The sequence below is a fragment of the Amblyraja radiata genome, chromosome 47 (genome assembly GCF_010909765.2).
Source record: "Amblyraja radiata isolate CabotCenter1 chromosome 47, sAmbRad1.1.pri, whole genome shotgun sequence".
Lineage (NCBI taxonomy): Eukaryota > Metazoa > Chordata > Chondrichthyes > Rajiformes > Rajidae > Amblyraja > Amblyraja radiata.
Window position 1 is genome coordinate 6,715,909 of NC_046002.1, and position 19,653 is coordinate 6,735,561.

General features: G+C 48.3%; 1 protein-coding gene across 1 annotated transcript in view; it reads left to right on the plus strand.

Annotated features, from left to right (window-relative positions):
- LOC116968894 (histone-lysine N-methyltransferase ASH1L-like) overlaps positions 1-19,653 on the plus strand; it is a 37,012-nt gene that overhangs the window by 14,888 nt on the left and 2,471 nt on the right. The window lies entirely within an intron of this gene.

A 19,653-nucleotide genomic window follows, 5' to 3' on the forward strand; every position in this document is an offset into this window, starting at 1 on the left:
GTTCTCTCTTCCCTAACCAAGGTTCCGAGGACCCTCTGTTCAGAGGCCACCTTCTTCTTCTTGCGTATGGCGTGCACAGCCTAAAGTTGGAGGACAACTTGTTCTATTTGATCTTATTTGTGCACTCGTCGAAACAGGGCGGACTATGTGAAGTTTGCAATCTTCCAGCCCCTTCAGAGACCAATTCCCACACTGGCTGTCTGATCTCCACAGCCTCCATCCAGCCCCACACTGCCCAGTTTTACCTTCTCCCCAAAATCCATAAGCAGAACTGCCCCGGCAGACCCATTGTTTCTGTCTGCTCTTGCCCCTCTCAATTCATTTCCACATACCTCACTAATTCCATCCTATCTCCCTTGTCCTCTCCCTCTCATCCTGTGGCCAAGTCACCTCGCACACGTTCCCAGTCTGAAGAAGGCTCTCGACCCAATACATCACTTATTCCTTCTCTCCAGAGAGGCTGTCTGACCTGCTGAGTTACACCAGCATTTTGCGTATAACTCCCCTGTGCTCTGATCACAGGACGTTGTGGTAATTGGAGCTGTCCACAGTGTCGTTTGTAGAACGGAGGACAAATTAGGATATTGCTGCTCCACATGTCCAGCCTTTAGCAACCCTATTGCACTAACCATTGTCGGCATCCCTGGAAACTTGCTGATGTCAAAGTGTTTAAAGTTGTAGAGTGACTGTTGCTGAGAGTTTTGAGATTAAAGCCTGTCCTTTGTACTGGAGGCGCATCTTTTGAATCCACTTCAATATCAAGTCTGAGCAAGTCATCCTTCCATGTTATGCTTAAATTAATCTGTATCTTCAACTTTGTTATCATTGACCTTGCACGCTGTGTGGCTGCCGACCTAATCTCCTCGTGGTTACTTATTCCCCATGACCCTCGTCAGTGGTTCATGGGTTTCTCTTTCTCCCCCTCTCTTTCTCTCCCTCTCTTTCTCCCCCTCTCTTTCTCCCCCTCTCTTCACCCCTCTCTGTCTCTCTCCCTCTCTTTCTCCCCCTCTGTTTCTCTCTTCCTCTTTCTCTCCCCCCCTCTTTCTCTCCCCTTCTCTTTCTCTCCCCTCTCCCCCTCTATCTCTCCCCTTCTCTTTCTCTCCCCTCCCTCTTTCTCTCCCCCCCCTCTTTCTCTCCCCCTCTCTCTCCCCCCTCTTTCTCTCCCCCCTCTTTCTCTCCCCCCTCTTTCTCTCCCCCCTCTTTCTCTCCCCCCTCTTTCTCTCCCCCCCTCTTTCTCTCCCCCCCTCTTTCTCTCCTCCCCCCTCTATCTCTCCTCCCCCCTTTATCTCTCCTCCCCCCTCTATCTCTCCTCACCCCTCTATCTCTCCTCACCCCTCTATCTCTCCTCACCCCTCTATCTCTCCTCACCCCTCTATCTCTCCTCCCCCCCTCTATCTCTCCTCCCCCCCTCTATCTCTCCTCCCCCCCTCTATCTCCTCCCCCCCTCTATCTCCTCCCCCCCTCTATCTCCTCCCCCCCTCTATCTCTCCTCCCCCCTCTATCTCTCCTCCCCCCCTCTATCTCTCCCCCCCCCTCTATCTCTCTCCCCCCTCTATCTCTCCCCCCCTCTATCTCCCCCCCCTCTATCTCCCCCCCCTCTATCTCTCCCCCCTCTATCTCTCCCCTCTATCTCTCCCCCCCTCTATCTCTCCCCCCCCTCTATCACTCCCCCCCCTCTATCACTCCCCCCCCTCTATCACTCCCCCCCCCTCTATCACTCCCCCCCCCTCTATCTCTCCCCCCCCTCTATCTCTCCCCCCTCTATCTCTCCCCCCCTCTATCTCTCCCCCCCTCTATCTCTCCCCCCCTCTATCTCTCTCCCCCCTCTATCTCTCTCACCCCCTCTATCTCTCTCCCCCCCTCTATCTCTCTCCCCCCCTCTATCTCTCTCCCCCCCTCTATCTCTCTCCCCCCCTCTATCTCTCTCTCCCCCCCTCTATCTCTCTCCCCCCCTCTAGCTCTCTCCCCCCCTCTATCTCTCTCCCCCCCTCTATCTCTCCTCCCCCCTCTATCTCTCCTCCCCCCCTCTATCTCTCCTCCCCCCCTCTATCTCCCCCCCCCCTCCCTCTCCCCCCCCCCTCTATCTCCCCCCCCCTCTATCTCCCCCCCCCCTCTATCTCCCCCCCCCTCTATCTCCCCCCCCCCTCTATCTCCCCCCCCTCTATCTCTCTCCCCCCCTCTATCTCTCTCCCCCCCTCTATCTCTCTCCCCCCCTCTATCTCTCTCCCCCCCCTCTATCTCTCTCCCCCCCTCTATCTCTCCTCCCCCCCCTCTATCTCTCCTCCCCCCCCTCTATCTCTCCTCCCCCCCCTCTATCTCTCCCCCCCTCTATCTCTCCCCCCCCTCTATCTCTCCCCCCCCTCTATCTCCCCCCCCTCAACTCTCCCCCCCCTCTATCTCTCCTCCCCCCCTCTATCTCTCCTCCCCCCCTCTATCTCTCCTCCCCCCCTCTATCTCCCCCCCCTCTATCTCCCCCCCCCTCTATCTCCCCCCCCTCTATCTCCCCCCCCCTCTATCTCCCCCCCCCCTCTATCTCCCCCCCCCTCTATCTCCCCCCCCCTCTATCTCCCCCCCCTCTATCTCCCCCCCCCTCTATCTCCCCCCCCTCTATCTCCCCCCCCCTCTATCTCCCCCCCCCTCTATCATCCCCCCCCTCTACCCCCCCCCTCTACCCCCCCCCTCTATCCCCCCCCCCCTCTATTCCCCCCCCTCTATTCCCCCCTCTATCCCCCCCCCCCTCTACCCCCCCCTCTACCCCCCCCTCTATCCCTCCCCCCCTCTATCCCCCCCCCACTCTATCCTCCCCCCTCTATCTCGCCCCCCCTCTATCCCTCCCCCCCCTCTATCCCACCCCCCTCTATCCCTCCCCCCCCTCTATCCCTCCCCCCCCTCTATCCCTCCCCCCCCTCTATCCCTCCCCCCCCTCTATCCCTCCCCCCCCTCTATCCCTCCCCCCCCTCTATCTCTCCCCCCCTCTATCTCTCCCCCCCCTCTATCTCTCCCCCCCCTCTATCTCTCCCCCCCTCTATCTCTCCCCCCCTCTATCTCTCCCCCCCCTCTATCTCTCCCCCCCCTCTATCTCTCTCCCCCCCCCTCTATCTCTCTCTCCCCCCTCTATCTCTCCCCCCCCCTTTCTCTCACCCTCTCTTTCCTCTTTCTCTCCCCCTCTCTTTCCTCTTTCTCTCCCCCTCTCTTTCTCTCCCTCACGCGCTCTGTCTCTCTTGCGCTCTCTCTCTGGAGGCTGTGGAGCTTGTTGAGAATTTGTGTCTAATTTTGGAATGTTGTCGACTTGATAGTCCCCCCACGAAAAAGCTTCAAAAGCGGCGGCGGTCTTTCTGTGATGATCTGATGATGATATGTGGCCCATTGTTCTGTTGATGCGTGCACTTAGCCCATTCATCTTCACCACTCTCTGACTCTGAGGTTGGGCTGCCCTTGAAACGGCCGAGAGCTGCCACAGCACCCGCCAATTCTGCTGACTCTGCCTCTGCTTTTCAGAGACTTTGCTTCCTTTTCTTTCGCCAAACGCTCTTTTACCTTTTGCTGTCCCTTCATGCTGGACTCGTCTGCCGAATATACTCGTGTGCGCGCTTCTGTCCAACTTCACTCTCAGCAGACTTTGTGCACTTGAGATGGAACAAATTAACCTCTAGTGTGAATTGTAATTCAAACTTCAGGTAAAATGTCCCTCCTGTGATATTTGAAGCCCTGGTGGGTATTAAAATGCCACAAGGGGTGTTCTACATGCTTTAATTGGCTGTCCTTAATTATTTTACTATTTGCTTTGGAAAATACCAAATTAAGGGACAGAAGTTTAGGGGTAACATGAGGGGGAACTTCTTTACTCAGAGAGTGGTAGCGGTGTGGAATGAGCTTCCAGTGGAAGTGGTGGCGGCAGGTTCGTTGGTATCATTTAAAAATAAATTGGATAGGCATATGGATGAGAAGGGAATGGAGGGTTATGGTATGAGTGCAGGCAGGTGGGACTAAGGGAAAAAAGTTGTTCGGCACGGACTTGTAGGGCCGAGATGGCCTGTTTCCGTGCTGTAATTGTTATATGGTTATAAGGGTAAAATGTTAACGACTTCTCGAGCGGTCGGTTGCTGGTGGAAACTAGTGATGGGTAGACAAATATCGAACTGGTGATTATTAGTGAACAATCCCAGAGGACTGTAGCAAATATTGTAGAGACAAGAAACTGTGGGGTGGGGGAAATGGGATTGCATGGAATGCAATGACACACAGTGCTGGAGTAACTCAGTGACTCAGACAGCATCTCTGGAGAACATGGATAGGTGACATTGTGGGTCTCGACCTTAAATATCTGGGAGTCCACATCTCTGAGGATATGACATGGACATCACACGCTGCAGCACTCGTGAGTAAGGCAAGGCAGCGCCTTTACCACCTCAGGCAATTGAGGAAATTCAGAGTGTCTCCAAGGATCCTCCTGTGCTTCTACTCAGCGGCTGTGGAAAGCATCTTGTCCGGAAATATTACTATCTGGTTTGGGAATTGCTCTGCCCAGGACAAGAAGGCTCTGCAGAGAGTAGTGTGTTCGGCCGAACGTACTATGGGAACGTCATTCGCCCCTCTGCAGGAACTATACATCAGGAGGTGCAACTCCAGAGCCAATAAGATCACAGGAGACCCCTTCCACCCCTGCAACGGACTGTTCCAACTGCTACGGTCAGGCAAACGCCTCCGTTGCCATGCTGTGAGAACGGAGAGGTTGAGAAGGAGTTTCTTCCCAGAGGCCATTCGGACTGTAAACTCCTATCTCACCAGGGACTAACTTTACTGAACCATTCTACTGTCTAAAAAAAAATTAAAAAATTTCCCCTTTTTCCTTCCGCCCACAATATTTAATATGCAAAAGAATATGTGATTCTGTTCCATTCTGTTTGTAGTTTGTTTGTTTGTTTGTCTTTTTGCACAAAGTCCGCCAGCATTGCCACTTTTCATTTCACTGCACATCTCGTATGTGTATGTGACGAATATACTTGACTTGACCACGTATCCTTGGTCTCCAGAGACACTGCCAGACCTGCTGAGTTACTCCAGCACTTTGAACACGAGTAACTCCAGCACTTTGTGTCATTGCAGCAAATACTGTCCCATTTATATATATATGTGTGTGTGTGTGTGTGTGTGTGTGTGTGTGTGTGTGTGTGTGTGTGTGTGTGTGTGTGTGTGTGTGTGTGTGTGTGTGTGTGTGTGTGTGTGTGTGTGTGTGTGTGTGTGTGTGTGTGTGTGTGTGTGTGTGTGTGTGTGTGTGTGTGTGTGTGTGTGTGTGTGTGTGTGTGTGTGTGTCTGTCGCGCACACACAACATTCTATAGATATATACACGTATAGATATATATATATAGATATATAAATAGACATATAAATTTATATATATATATATATTTGTGTTATATAATGTGTGTGTGTATGTATGTGTATGTATATGTATGTATATGTATGTGTATGTATGTGTATATATATGTGTGTGTCTGTGTGTATACACACACACACACTAATTTTTGAAACAAATCCTGGTTAATCAGTCTGATGTCAGCAGAAGGGAAAAGTGCTTGCGACTTTTGTAGTGTTACTAACTTGGGAGGAATATAGGTTATTGTGGGTCAGGCAGCACAATTTTGTTCAAGGCAATCTATCTGACAGAGACAATTGCAGAGGTATTTGAAGATAATTAATTTGTTGGGTTGTGAGGTGTGGGTCCAAGTTGGAACACTTGGTAAAGATTGAATAATCTAAAAAAAGAAAACTACTATTTATTAATGGAGTTCCGAGTCACTAAGAGATATTGTGTTTTGAATATTTCCTCCCAATAGATGCGCATTATGAAACATTTGTTTTACTTCTTAGCAGCATTTTAACATGAAAATCCAAAGATCTCCTTCCTTTTAAGCTTTGTTAAGTACTAAGTGTGCTAACGATAACATCACTACTTGATTACCGATCAGTGGATGGCTCCTCGTCTCGCCTCTACCCTTCGACCTGTCCAGTGTGGGAGGCCCTAACAGGAGACGAATCTCCCACTGGCATAGCTCTAGGGGTCACTGAGACACACAAGCCCCCCCGACCATGACAAGGTTGTAATCCAACGGGGAGGGTAACACCAAAGATGCTGGGGTAGCTCAGCGGATCAGGCAGCATCTCTGGAGAAGACTGCGGATGGAAGAGTCTCGATCCGAAACGTCACGTATATTCCTTTTCTCCAGAGATGCTGCCTGATCCGCTGAGTTACTCCAGCATTTTATATCTATCTCCAGTATCTGTCGTTCTTTGTTTCAGTAAATAACGGTAGCCTTTTTAGGTTTACAATTCGGGGGTGGCACAGTGGTGCAACGGAAATCCTTTTTCTCTTTAGAGCCTCTAATGATCCTCCTTTGCAAACAGTCGTCCCATTAATAATAATAATAATGGATGGGATTTATATAGCGCCTTTCTAATACTCAAGGCGCTTTACATCGCATTATTCATTCACTCCTCAGTCACACTCGGTGTTGGTAAGCTACTTCTGTAGCCACAGCTGCCCTGGGGCAGACTGACGGAAGCGTGGCTGCCAATCTGCGCCTACGGCCCCTCCGACCACCACCAATCACTCACACACATTCACACACATTCACACACAGGCAAAGGTGGGTGAAGTGTCTTGCCCAAGGACACAACGACAGTATGCACTCCAAGCGGGATTCGAACCGGCTACCTTCCGGTTGCCAGCCGAACACTTAGCCCATTGTGCCATCTACCACACACGGTGCCTCAGGAAGGTGCCTCACGGTCCCATTGGTATCTTTGGACTGTGGATTTGTAGCACAAATCAGAATTTTCTACCAAACAAACTGGGAGAGATTAACATTCCTAATTTCCATTTATCCCCGTTTATTACCATCAAGCCTAATTTAGTTGAGAGATACAGCACGGCAACAGGCTCTTCAGCCCATCGAGTCTGTGCCGACCATCAGTCCCCGTACACTAACACTATCCCACACGTGCAGGGACCGTTTATAATTTTTACCAAAGAAAATCAACCTACAAACCTGGACGTCTTTGGAGTGGGGAGGAGACCGGAGCATCCGTAGAAAACTCATGGGGAGAACGTGCAAACTCCGCACAGGCAGCACCCGTCGTTGGGATCGAACCCGGGTCTTTGGAACTGTATGGCAGCAGCTCTGCCGCTGTGCCACCAATAAAAACAATCTTTACCTCGCTTGTTTATGCCTACTATATTCTGTTGTGCTGAAGCAAAGCAAGGATGTCATTGTCCTATCTGGGACACACGACAATAAATTATCTTCTACCGCTGCACCACAGAGAGCATACTATCGTATGGCATCTCTGTGTGGTATCTCAGCTGCACGGAGGCGGAGAGGAGAGCTCTTCAGCGCGTCGTCCACAGAGCGCAGAAGATCATTGGGACACAGCTACCGGCCTTGGAGGGCATCTAATGATAATAATAATGGATGGGATTTATATAGCGCCTTTCTAATACTCAAAGCGCTTTACATCGCATTATTCATTCACTCCTCAGTCATACTCGGTGGTGGTAAGCTACTTCTGTAGCCACAGCTGCCCTGGGGCAGACTGACGGAAGCGTGGCTGCCATTCTGCGCCTACGGCCCCTCCGACCACCACCAATCACTCACACACATTCACACACAGGCAAAGGTGGGTGAAGTGTCTTGCCCAAGGACACAACGACAGTATGCACTCCAAGCGGGATTCGAACCGGCCACCTTCAGGTTGCCAGCCGAACACTTAGCCCATTGTGCCATCTACCACACACGGTGCCTCAGGAAGGCCGTCAGCATTCACAAAGACTCCACACACCCTTGTAATGGACTGTTCGAACTACTTCCCTCCGGCAGACGTTACAAGGCCTTCTACGCCCGCACCTCCAGACTCAGGAACAGCTTCATTCCCAGAGCTATAGCGGCTCTGAACCGGCCCTGCTGAGTGCCCCCCATCCCCCCTGGACTGTCTCCCTCGGATGGCCACGTCGCACAGGCACATCTGCACTTTAGTCTGTTTGAACTGTTTTGACTATTTTACTGTTGCAATGTTCTTTTTACAAACCATGTTCTCGAGGTATCTAAATCTAAATTTTATTAGTTATTTAAGTTATGACATCGGATGGAAGCTGCATACCAAATCTCGTTGCGCTTAGGTGCAATGACAATAAAATATATTATTATTGTTATTATTATTATTGAATCTTGTCTGGGGATATGCTATCGTTATCATTTATTGGCATTGAGTTGCTTTCTTGAACCACAGCATACGGTTACGTTTCTCCTGTGGTGCTGGTGAACATGAAATCCCCTCTGCTGATGGGAAGGAAGTTGCAAGATTTTGATCCAAGTCCTGCATGTTTATCACTATCAGAAACTTGAAAACTTAACGCAATGTGGTGTAAATTCCAAAGTTCTCCAGTTGCTTCCAAAGCTGTGACTCATCATCTCTAATCCCCTCTGGCAACTGCTCACAATTGTAGCTTGGTCGACAAAAATGCTGGAGAAACTCAGCGGGTGAGGCAGCATCTATGGAGCGAAGGAATAGGTGACGTTTCGGGTCACCTATTCCTTCGCTCCATAGATGCTGCCTCACCCGCTGAGTTTCCAGAAGGGTCTCGACCCGAAACGCTGGTCATCAAAGTGAAACTGCTGGGTTTCAGAATTACTGGTGATCTATCACACCCAAAGAGTTTGCTTGGTGTTTGAGAAGATTTTCATCTAGCACAATGTTGACGTTGAGTGGCCACAAAACAGTGACGCAGAGTTACAAATTGAAATGGTATGATTTAGTGCCGGGGCTTTCCAGATATTATTTCACTAATCGACAGCTGAATGCTCATTTCATCTTGCTAACAATACTAAGTCTTGTAATAGGTGGTTTCTTTTTCGTAGAAATAACTGCCAAGAGCAATTTCATATAAATGAATTGCACTTGCCCTCCTAGTTTGCCACACTCTCTCCTTTCTCTATAGAGAAACAAAGAAAATAGGTGCAGGAGTAGGCCATTCGGCCCTTCGAACCTGCACTGCCATACAATATGATCATGGCTGATCATCCAAATCAATATCCCATACCTGCCTTCTCTCCATACCCCCTGATCCCTTTAGCCACAAGGGCCACATCTAACTCCCTCTTAAATATAGCCAATGAACTGGCCTCAACTACCTTCTGTGGCAGAGAATTCCACAGATTCACCACTCTCTGTGTATTCCACAGATTCACCACTCTCTGTGTATTCCACAGATTCACCGCTCTCTGTGTATTCCACAGATTCACCACTCTCTGTGTATTCCACAGATTCACCACTCTGTGTATTCCACAGATTCACCACTCTCTGTGTATTCCACAGATTCACCACTCTGTGTATTCCACAGATTCACCACTCTCTGTGTATTCCACAGATTCACCACTCTGTGTATTCCACAGATTCACCACTCTCTGTGTATTCCACAGATTCACCACTCTCTGTGTATTCCACAGATTCACCACTCTGTGTATTCCACAGATTCACCACTCTCTGTGTATTCCACAGATTCACCACTCTCTGTGTATTCCACAGATTCACCTCTCTCTGTGTATTCCACAGATTCACCACCCTCTGTGTATTCCACAGATTCACCACTCTCTGTGTATTCCACAGATTCACCTCTCTCTGTGTATTCCACAGATTCACCACTCTCTGTGTATTCCACAGATTCACCACTCTCTGTGTATTCCACAGATTCACCACCCTCTGTGTATTCCACAGATTCACCTCTCTCTGTGTATTCCACAGATTCACCACCCTCTGTGTATTCCACAGATTCACCACTCTCTGTGTAACTCTTTTTCCAGGCCTTTCTATTTCATCTGTCTTCCAGGGGTAGAAACATCAAGAGATTCAACACCCTCAAGACGAGGTTCTTACTTGCACAAAAATACAGCCCTGGAGTAACTCAGCACGTCAGGCAGTGGTCACTTAAAACGGGTGCATGAGAACTTAGAAACAAGGAACTGCAGACGCTGGTTTACAGGAAAGGACACAAAGTGCTGGAGTGCTGGCAGCTTGGTGACCATGGATAGGTGGCATTTAGCGGTGGGACCCTGCAGTTTGAAGAAGAATCCCAATCTGAAATGTCTCAGATCCATTTTCTCCAGGGCCTGACCTGCTGTTACTCCAGTACTACGAGTCATTTCTTGTAAAGCAGGGTCTGCAGTTTCTAGATTCGTATGCCCCTCGGTTAAAAGATTAAGGATCGGTCATTTAAAACTATGTTCCGTCATTGGGGATTCTCCCACCAGCGGTGATAATGCATTTGAGTCTACTTACAGGAATTTAAAGAATTTTGAGCCACCTACCTTGGGGGGATAATATCGTGATTGTATGTAACTTGGAGATGGAGAGGAAGTGTTAGACAATTAGCGTATTTAAAAGTATTGAATTACTAGGCCCATTAAATGTTTAAGATGCAGATGCTGGAAAATCAAAGGTAGACAAAAATGCTGGAGAAACTCAGCGGGTTTGAAGGGTCTTGACCCAAATTGTCGCCTATTTCCTTCGCTCCATAGATGCTGCCTCACCCGTTGAGTTTCTCCAGCATTTTTCTCTAGGCTCATTAAATGTCTCCTTTGTTAAAATATACAGGTCATCCCTGGGTTACGAATGGTTCTGTTTTTACAAATGTCCATAAATTAATTTTAGTTCAGAGGCACAGCACGGAAACAGGTCCTTCAGCCCACCGGGTCCGAGCCGACGATCGATCCCCGCACCCTGACACTATCCTACACACACTAGGGACAATTTACAATTTTGCCAAGACAGTTAGCCGACAAACCTGTGCGTCTTTGGGGAGTGGGAGGAAACCGGAGTTGCTGGAGTAAACTTACGTAGGTTTTGTCTAAGTCAGAAACCGTACAACCATCACTCAATATGGTGACCATACCTTCATAATGTTGTAATGAATGATGACATAGAGGACTGATAAGAAAGAACAGTCTCTAAAGATCCAAATAGAATACTAGTTCAACGATTGTAAGAACGAACATTGGACTTTAATAATATGTGGAAGCACATTAGTATGGAGGGATGTTCGTGACACAGGGACTATAAACTGCTACGAAGAGGAAATAGCCGGGTCTATTCTGGCCATGGGTAAGTTACTCGAAGTTTGGTGACAAGATGTTCTTGCACACCAAGGGAAAAAACTTGATGCGTTACTAGTCAGTCAACCCTAGCGATGGTGAGGAAAAAACTATTGGAAAGCGAGGAGTCTACACTATTAGAAGGTAGACAAAAATGCTGGAGAAACTCAGCGGGTGAGGCAGCATCTATGGAGTGAAGGAAATGGGCAACGTTTTGGGTCGAGACCCAGAAGAAGAGTCTCGACCCGAAACGTCGCGTATTTCCTTCGCTCCATAGATGCTGCCTCACCCATTTAGTTTCTCCAACATTTTTGTCTACCTTCGATTTTCTACCGTCGCAGTTCCTTCTTAAATAATTGTACTCGGGGAAGTTTGTGATCGACTCGCTTGACTGAGAGTTGGCAGAGGGGGGAGTATATTTAGTGGTGGACTACTAGTTTTAGTTCATAGTCGCCTGAGTGAAAAGCTTTTGTTGCGTGCGATCCAGTCGGGAGAAAGACCATACATGATTATAATCGGGCTGTTTACAATGTATAGAAACATGATAAGGGAATAACGTTTAGTGCAAGGTAAAGCCAGCAAAGTCTGATCAAGAATAGTCTGAGGGTCACCAATGAGTTTGATATTAGTTCTGCATTGCTCTCTGGTTGTGGTAGGATGATTCAGTTGCCTGATAACAGCCGGAAAGAAACTGTCCCTGAATCTGGAGGTGTTCGTTTTCACACTTCTATACCATTTGTCTGATGGGAGAGGGCAGAAGAGATGTGAGTGGCCAGGGTGCGACTCTTCCTTGATTATGCTGCTGGCCTTGCCGAGGCAGTGTAAGGCATAAATGGAATAAATGGAAGGGAGGTTGGCTTGTGTGATGGTCTGGGCTGCGTCCACAATTTGCTTCAATTATAACAAGACAATTGATGAAATCCCATATGGCAAAGTGATCAGAAGAATTAAAGCTGGTGGGATTTAAGAGAAAACGAGAGATTGGATCACAGGTTTGATCAGTGAATGGAAGCTGTTCACACTGACTGCCACAGGCTCATTGATAGACACGTATCAATGTTTTTGATTGTAAGCCCAAAGAAAAAGATAGTCCTCGAGTTATACAGCCCAACATGCTCACAGCGATTAATGTGTCCCATCTACACCAGTCCCACCTGCCTGCGTTTGCCCCATATCCATCTAAATGGGTCCTATCCATGTACCTGCCTAGATGTTGCGATAGTCCCTGCCTCAACTACCTCCTCCCGCACTCGTTCCGTACACCCACCACCCTTTGTGTGAAAAAGTCACCTCTCTGGCTTCAATTGAATTTCCACTCCTCCACCTCAAACCTATGTCCTGTGGTTCTCGATCCCGCTACTCCGGGCAAGAGACTCGAGTCAAGTCAAGAGAGTTTATTGTCATGTGTCCCAGATAGGACAATGAAATTCTTGCTTGCTGCAGCACAACAGAATATTGTAAGCATAAATACTGAACTGTTTGGTGTGTCTATGTAGCATAGACCATATTTCTACACATAAATAGACAGATAAAGTGCAATAGGCTGTTATAGTTCAGAGTTTGTTTGATGGTGAGTTTAATAGCCTGATGGCTGTGGGGAAGTAGCTGTTCCTGAACCTGGATGTACCAGATTTCAGGCTCTTGTACCTTCTACCTGATGGCAGCAGCGGAGAGGTGAGTGTGTGACCAGGATGGTGTGGGTCCTCGATGATGCTGCTAGCCTTTTTGAGGCAGCGCCTGCAATAGATCCCCTCAACAGTGGGGAGGTCAGAGCCGATGATGGACTGGGCAGTGGTCACAACTTTCTGCATTCTTTTCCGCTCCTGGACGCTCAAGTTGCCGAAGCGAGCCGCGATGCAACCGGTCAGCATGCTCTCCACTGTGCACCTGTAGAAGTTCGAGAGGGTCCTCTTTAGACAATAGACAATAGACACAGACTGTGCGTTTGCTCAGCCTGTTCCTCTCATGATTTTGTACACCTCTGTAAGATCAAATGCAAGATGTATGTGGTTAATTGTTAGGCAGATATATGAGAGAGTTGGTAACACTGGAGCCCTTGCAAATACTAGACATGCATGCTTCAGTTGCAGCAGGGTAACACTCTGGTCACTCGCTGCAGGAAAGATATTTACAAGGATGTTGCCGTGACTGGAGAAATTGAATTTGGGGAGAGATTGGCAAGGATTGTTTACTGTGCAACAGTGGGGGAGATTTTAATCAATGTATTTCAAAATGAGAGGCTCACTTTTCACCTTGCTTCCCCAAGCAGAAAATTCAATGATTGGAAAGCCACAGATTTAAGGTAACTGATAGAAAGATTAAGGGAGAGTGAAAGAAAAGGGCTTTTACTTGTGGTAGCGGGGGGATTGGAACTCATTGTGGGATGGATAGTGCGAGAACAAATCCTCGGTTTGTTTAAGGGCCTGTCCCACTTTCACGACCTAATTCACCACCTCTGCCGAGTTTGTCCTTGAATCATACTCGCAGCATGGTCGGTGCAGGCCGTGATGTGAGTCGTAGATACTCGTGGCTTCAAGTAGGTCGGGGCGTTTTTTCTAGCATGATGAAAAATGTCCACGAGTAAAAAAGGTTGTGAATTAAGTCGTGAAAGTGGGACGGGGCCCTTTACCAGGACCTGGATGAGCCCCGGATGTCCCACAAATGAAATGGCTCCAATCTCAGAGCTAGAAGGTGTGAAAACAGGGCAAAGGGATTGGAGGTGAAGGAAAATGTAGAATAGATGTTAGCTGGGAGAAGGTAAGAACAAAGCAGAGAGATAAATTGTAGTCGGAGACAGTCTAGACTGGTCGCAGAGTTTGGAGGGGGAGGGAAGGAGAGTGAGGGAAAGCAAGGGTTACTTGAAGTTAGACAAGTTATTGTTCATACCACTGGGGTGTAAGCTACCCAAGCAAAATATGAGGTGCTGTTCATCAAATTTGGGCTGGGCCTCACTCTGGCAATGGAAGAGGCCCAGGACAGAAAGATCAGTGTGGGAATGGGAAGGGGAGTTCAAGTGTCCAGCAACCAGGAGGTCTGGTCGGTTCAGGGGGACTGAGCGGAGGTGTTCAGCGAAACGATCGCCGAGCCTGCGCTTGGTCTCGCCGATATACAGGAGTCCACACCTGGAACAGCGGATACAGTAGATAGAAACATAGAATATAGGTGCAGGAGTAGGCCATTCGGCCCTTCGAGCCTGCACCGCCATTCAATGTGATCATGGCTGATCATCCAACTCAGTATCCTGTACCTGCCTTCTCTCCATACCCCCTGATCCCTTTAGCCACAAGGGCCACTTCTAACTCCCTCTTAAATATAGCCAATGAACTGTGGCCTCAACTACCTTCTGTGGCAAAGAATTCCACAGATTCACCACTCTCTGTGTGAAAAATGTTTTCCTCATCTCGGTCCTAAAAGATTTCCCCCTTATCCTTAAACTGTGACCCCTTAGATGAGGTTGGAGGAGGTGTAAGTGAGCCTCTGCCTCACCTGAAAAGACTGTCGGGGTCCTTGGACGGAGTCGGAGTCGAGGGGGGGGGGGGGGGGGGCGGGTAAAGGGCAAGGTGTTGCATCTCCTGCGGTTGCAGGGTATTGGTTGAAAAATTAGCGGCGACCAGAATGAAGGGTAGCGAGAATTCTCGTGCCGTAGGTGCAGCGGTAGTGGGTTGCCAGGAGGTCGAAGGAACGGAGACAACTTTTAAGAAGCCAGAGATCCACGGTTGTGAAGCTCGGCGGACAGTAAGATTACCCGTCGGTTATCCTTGGTTCTGAAAACTACTGCTTGCGTCGATTTTCCCCCAATGAGCTAATGAAATTCACCGGTCAGCACCGGCTGCAACCTACGACAGCCTACGGTAACCTTCCTGGCAACCCACTACCACTGCACCCACGGCACGAGAATTCTAGCTACTCTCCATGGCGGCTTCATTGTGGTCGCCGCTAAATCTGCGGCGACCATAGCGAGGCCGCGACTAGTTCCCAGAATGCGGGAACTCCTCACGAACATGAAGGCGACTACCCGGCAACCACCCGCGAACATGTGGCGACTGCATAGTCTCCTACAGTCGCCTAATTGGACAGGCCCATTACTTTCAAATTAAGGCCTGACATTTCTCAGATGGATTTAAAACACACCAAGACATTATTTGAAGTACAGCCAGGAATTCCTCGGTATCCGAACTAAAGATTTTCCATTAATTGATGTAACTGTTAAATTCATCTCTTAATTAATCCATGACTTTAGACTTGAGAGAGAGAGAGAGATAGCATGGAAGCAGGCCATTCGCCCCACCGAGTCCGCACTGACCAGCGATCACCCCAGACACTAGCACTATCCTATACACTAGGGACAATTTACAATTTACAGAAGCCAATTAACCTACAGCATCAGTCTGAAGAAGGGTCTCGACCCGAAACTTCTCTCCAGAGATGCTGCCTGCCCCGCTGAGTTGCTCCAGCATTTTGTGTCTCCCTTCGATTTAAACCCTTTCTGGCTTAAGTCCTCCCTCCGCCACCTCCAGTTTAAATTCCATTTGGAATATTTTGGAGCGCCAAGAAACAAGAAGAAGAAAAGCAGCATCTGCACAGTTCTTTCCTACACAACCGACAACCCTGTACGTCTTTGGAGTGTGGAGCACCCGAGGAAAGCCCACACGGTCACAGGGAGAACGTGCAAACTCTGTACATCCAGCACCCATAGTCAGGATCAAACCTGATCAGGTCCCTGCAACTGTGAGATTGTGGTCGGTGCTTCTTTGTGAATGTGTGTGAAATATCATTGGATTACAGGGTTAAAATAACTTGGGAAGTTCTGTATAGAATTGTGAAGAAGGGTTTCGGCCCAAAACGTTGTCTATTTCTTTCGCTCCATAGATGCTGCTGCACCCGCTGAGATTCTCCAGCACTTTTGTGTACCTTTGATTTTCCAGCATCTGCAGTTCCTTCTTAAATACTGTAGCTTTCTGAAGAACACAATCTGTTATCATTGACTATGTATAAATGCGCCACACGTGAGATCGATCTTACATTTCCTACGGGGGTATGGCCACTGGATTCAATTTGTTTTCTAAATATGGTGATAGTTTAATATGAGGTGTATGAAATATTTAGCAAGGCCTGATGCCTGAAGCTTCCTTGGGAAGGAGATCGGGAACTGCAGCTGGGTTACAGCAAGGTCGTTGGGTCTGCAGAATTGTGAACTGAAATAACTATAGCCTCTGCTTATTGTATTTTGGTGGGAGAAATATTAATCTCCAGGCTTCCTGCAGTCACGCCACTTGCCATCCAAATATTCAGGGCAGACAAAAATGCTGGAGAAACTCAGCGGGTGAGGCAGCATCTTTGGAGCGAAGGAATAGGTGACGTTTTGGGTCGAGACCCATCTATGGGGCGAAGGAATAGGTGACGTTTCGGGTCGAGACCCTTCTTCAGACTGAAGGTAGACAGAAATGCTGGAGAAACTCAGCGGGTGAGGCAACATCTATGGAGCGAAGGAATAGGTGACGTTTCGGTCGAGACCCGGAAGGGTCTCGACCTGAAACGTCACCTATTCCTTCGCTCCATAGATGCTGCCTCACCCGCTGAGTTTCGAGAAGGGTCTCGACCCGAAACGTCGCCTATTCCTTCGCTCCATAGATGCCGCCTCACCCGCTGAGTTTCCAGAAGGGTCTCGACCCGAAACGTCGCCTATTCCTTCGCTCCATAGATGCCGCCTCACCCGCTGAGTTTCCAGAAGGGTCTCAACCTGAAACGTCGCCTATTCCTTCGTTCCATAGATGCCACCTCACCCGCTGAGTTTCTCCAGCATTTTTGTCCACCTTCGAAGCTCCAGCATCTGCAGTTCCTTCTTAAACATCCAAATATTCAGGGTGCTTTGCCTTGAACGAGTGCTTCCTCTGCCATCTCACTTCCACGCCTTGGCTCTGCTCAGTCCCGCCTGTGCAGTCCAGTTTTGACAGACCCTAAGGGTTAAGAAGACTTTTTTTTGTTTTATTCTCCTACTCCTAGTCAGCTGAAGGTTGATTGCCGGTGTTTTGACAGCCAATTACGTAGCTAAAAAGCAATATCTCCATAATGTTATTTATTCATTCAATTTACTTATACAGAGCAGTAGTGGATTGCATTATAACGTCATACAGCTTTTCAAATCCTGGCATGCTGACTTTGGATCTTCAAAGGATTTGCTGCTGTCTTGCATACCACTATACCATTTTACTATTAGCAGAAGGTAGACAAAGCTAGAGAAACTCAGCGGGTGAGGCAGCATCTATGGAGGGAATGAAATAGGCAAAGTTTCGGGCCGAAGGGTGAAGGAAATAGGCAACGTTTCCGGCCGAAACCCTTCTTCAGACCATAGAAACATAGAAAATAGGTGCATGAGGAGGCCATTCGGCCCTTCGAGCCAGCACCGCATTCATTGTGATCATGGCTGATCGTCCCCAGTCAATAACCCATACCTGCCTTCTCCCCATATCCCTTGATTCCACTAGCCCCTAGAGCTCTATCTAAATCTCTCATAAATCCATCCAGTGATTTGGCCTCCACTGCCCTCTGTGGCAGGGAATTCCACAAATTCACAACTCTCTGGGTGAAAAAGTTTCTTCTCACCTCAGTCTTAAATGGCCTCCCCTTTATTCTAAGACTGGCATAGATGCTGCCTCACCCGCTGAGTTTCTCCAGCATTGTTGTCTACCTATTTTCCAGCATCTGCAGTTCCTTCTTAAACAACTTACTATTAGCAGAGATCTCATTGTGCCTTGATGAAGCATAATTTTTCAATAAAGTATGCACAAAATCCAATCACTCTCCCCAATTTCATCCCAACTGTGACCTCTGTTGGACTTGTCGGGTCTGAAGAAGGTTCTCGACCCGAAATGTCACCTATTTCCTTCGCTCCATGTCAAGTCAAGAGTCAAGAATGTAAGCATGCAGGTACAGCAGGCAGTGAAGAAAGCCAGTTGGCCTTTATACAAGAGGAATCGAATATAGGAGCAAAGGAAGAGGTCCTTCTGCAGTTGTACAGAGCCCTAGTGAGACCACACCTGGAGTATTGTGTGCAGTTTTGGTCCCCTAATTTGAGGAAGGACATTCTTGCTATTGAGGGAGCCCAGAGTAGGCTTACAAGGTTAATTCCCGGGATGGCGGGACTGTCATATGCTGAGAGAATGGAGCGGCTGGGCTTGTACACTCTGGGGTTTAGAAGAATGAAAGCAGCCCTTTGAGCTGGAAATCTCCAAAAGATGCAGAATCCTGAAAAATCTGCTCTCATTCCAAAGTGCTTGGCAATGAAGCAATCCCTTTTGAAGTACTGTAAATATTGTGCAAGTGAACGTGGCAGCCAATTTGCACTCGCTGGTATTTGAGTGACTTTGCAGTCACGATTCATAAGTGCTTCATTAGGTGTTTCAACCTTGCAGAGGGCTTCCAATGTGTTTATCTTACTCTGAAGATCTTGAGAAGGTGCCCCTGTTTGCCTGCACAGTCGAGAAAGGATCCTGCATTTGAATCTCTTGAAGTATTTTTTTGTAATCTCTGGGCCCTCAAGTCAAGAGTTTTATTGTCATGTGTCCCAGATAGGACAATGAAATTCTTGCTTGCTGCAGCACAACACAATATGGGAACATAACACAGAACAGGAGATGAAAGTTCAGTGTGTCTATATACCGTAGAGTCCAGTGGTTCTCAAATGGGGGTACGCGTACCCCTGGGGGTACGTGAATGCACTCCAGGGGGTACGTGAGATTTTAAAATATTTTTTTGCGCTGGTTAGGGGGTACTTGGCTGAAAAAAAATTTCACAGGGGGTACATCACTGAAAAAAGGTTGAGAACCACTGCCGTAGACCCCCCCCCCCCCCCACACACACACACACACACACACACACACACACACACACACACACACACACACACACATACATACATATACACAATAAATAAACAGATAAAGTGCAATAGTAATAATAGACAGTTATTGTTCAGAGTCTGTTTGATGTTGTGTTTAACAGCCTGATGGCTGTGGGGAAGAAGCTGTTCCTGAAGAAGTCTGTGGAATTCTCTGCCTCAGAGGGTGGTGGAGGCCGGTTCTCTGGATACTTTCAAGAGAGAGCTAGATAGGGCTCTTAAAGATAGGGGAGAAGGCAGGAACGGGGTACTGATTGGGGATGATCAGCCATGATCACATTGAATGGCGCTGCTGGCTCGAAGGGCTGAATGACCTACTCCTGCACCTATTGTCTATTGAACCTAAGTGTTTTGCAACTAATGAAGCTGGGTTTCATGAAATCGGGTACCTGGGTCCGATCCAGACTATGGGTTTGTACGTTCGCTCTGTGACCTGTGTGGGTTTTCTCCGGGTGCTCCGGTTTCCTCCCACCCTCCAAAGACATACGGGTTTGCCAGCTGGGTAGACCTGATCGACGTCCCCAGCTTCCCCGAGAAAACGGTCAGTCTGTTATTGGAGGCATTGATGGGGTAGTCAGTCAGAATCTTTTTACCAGGGTGGATGTTCCAAA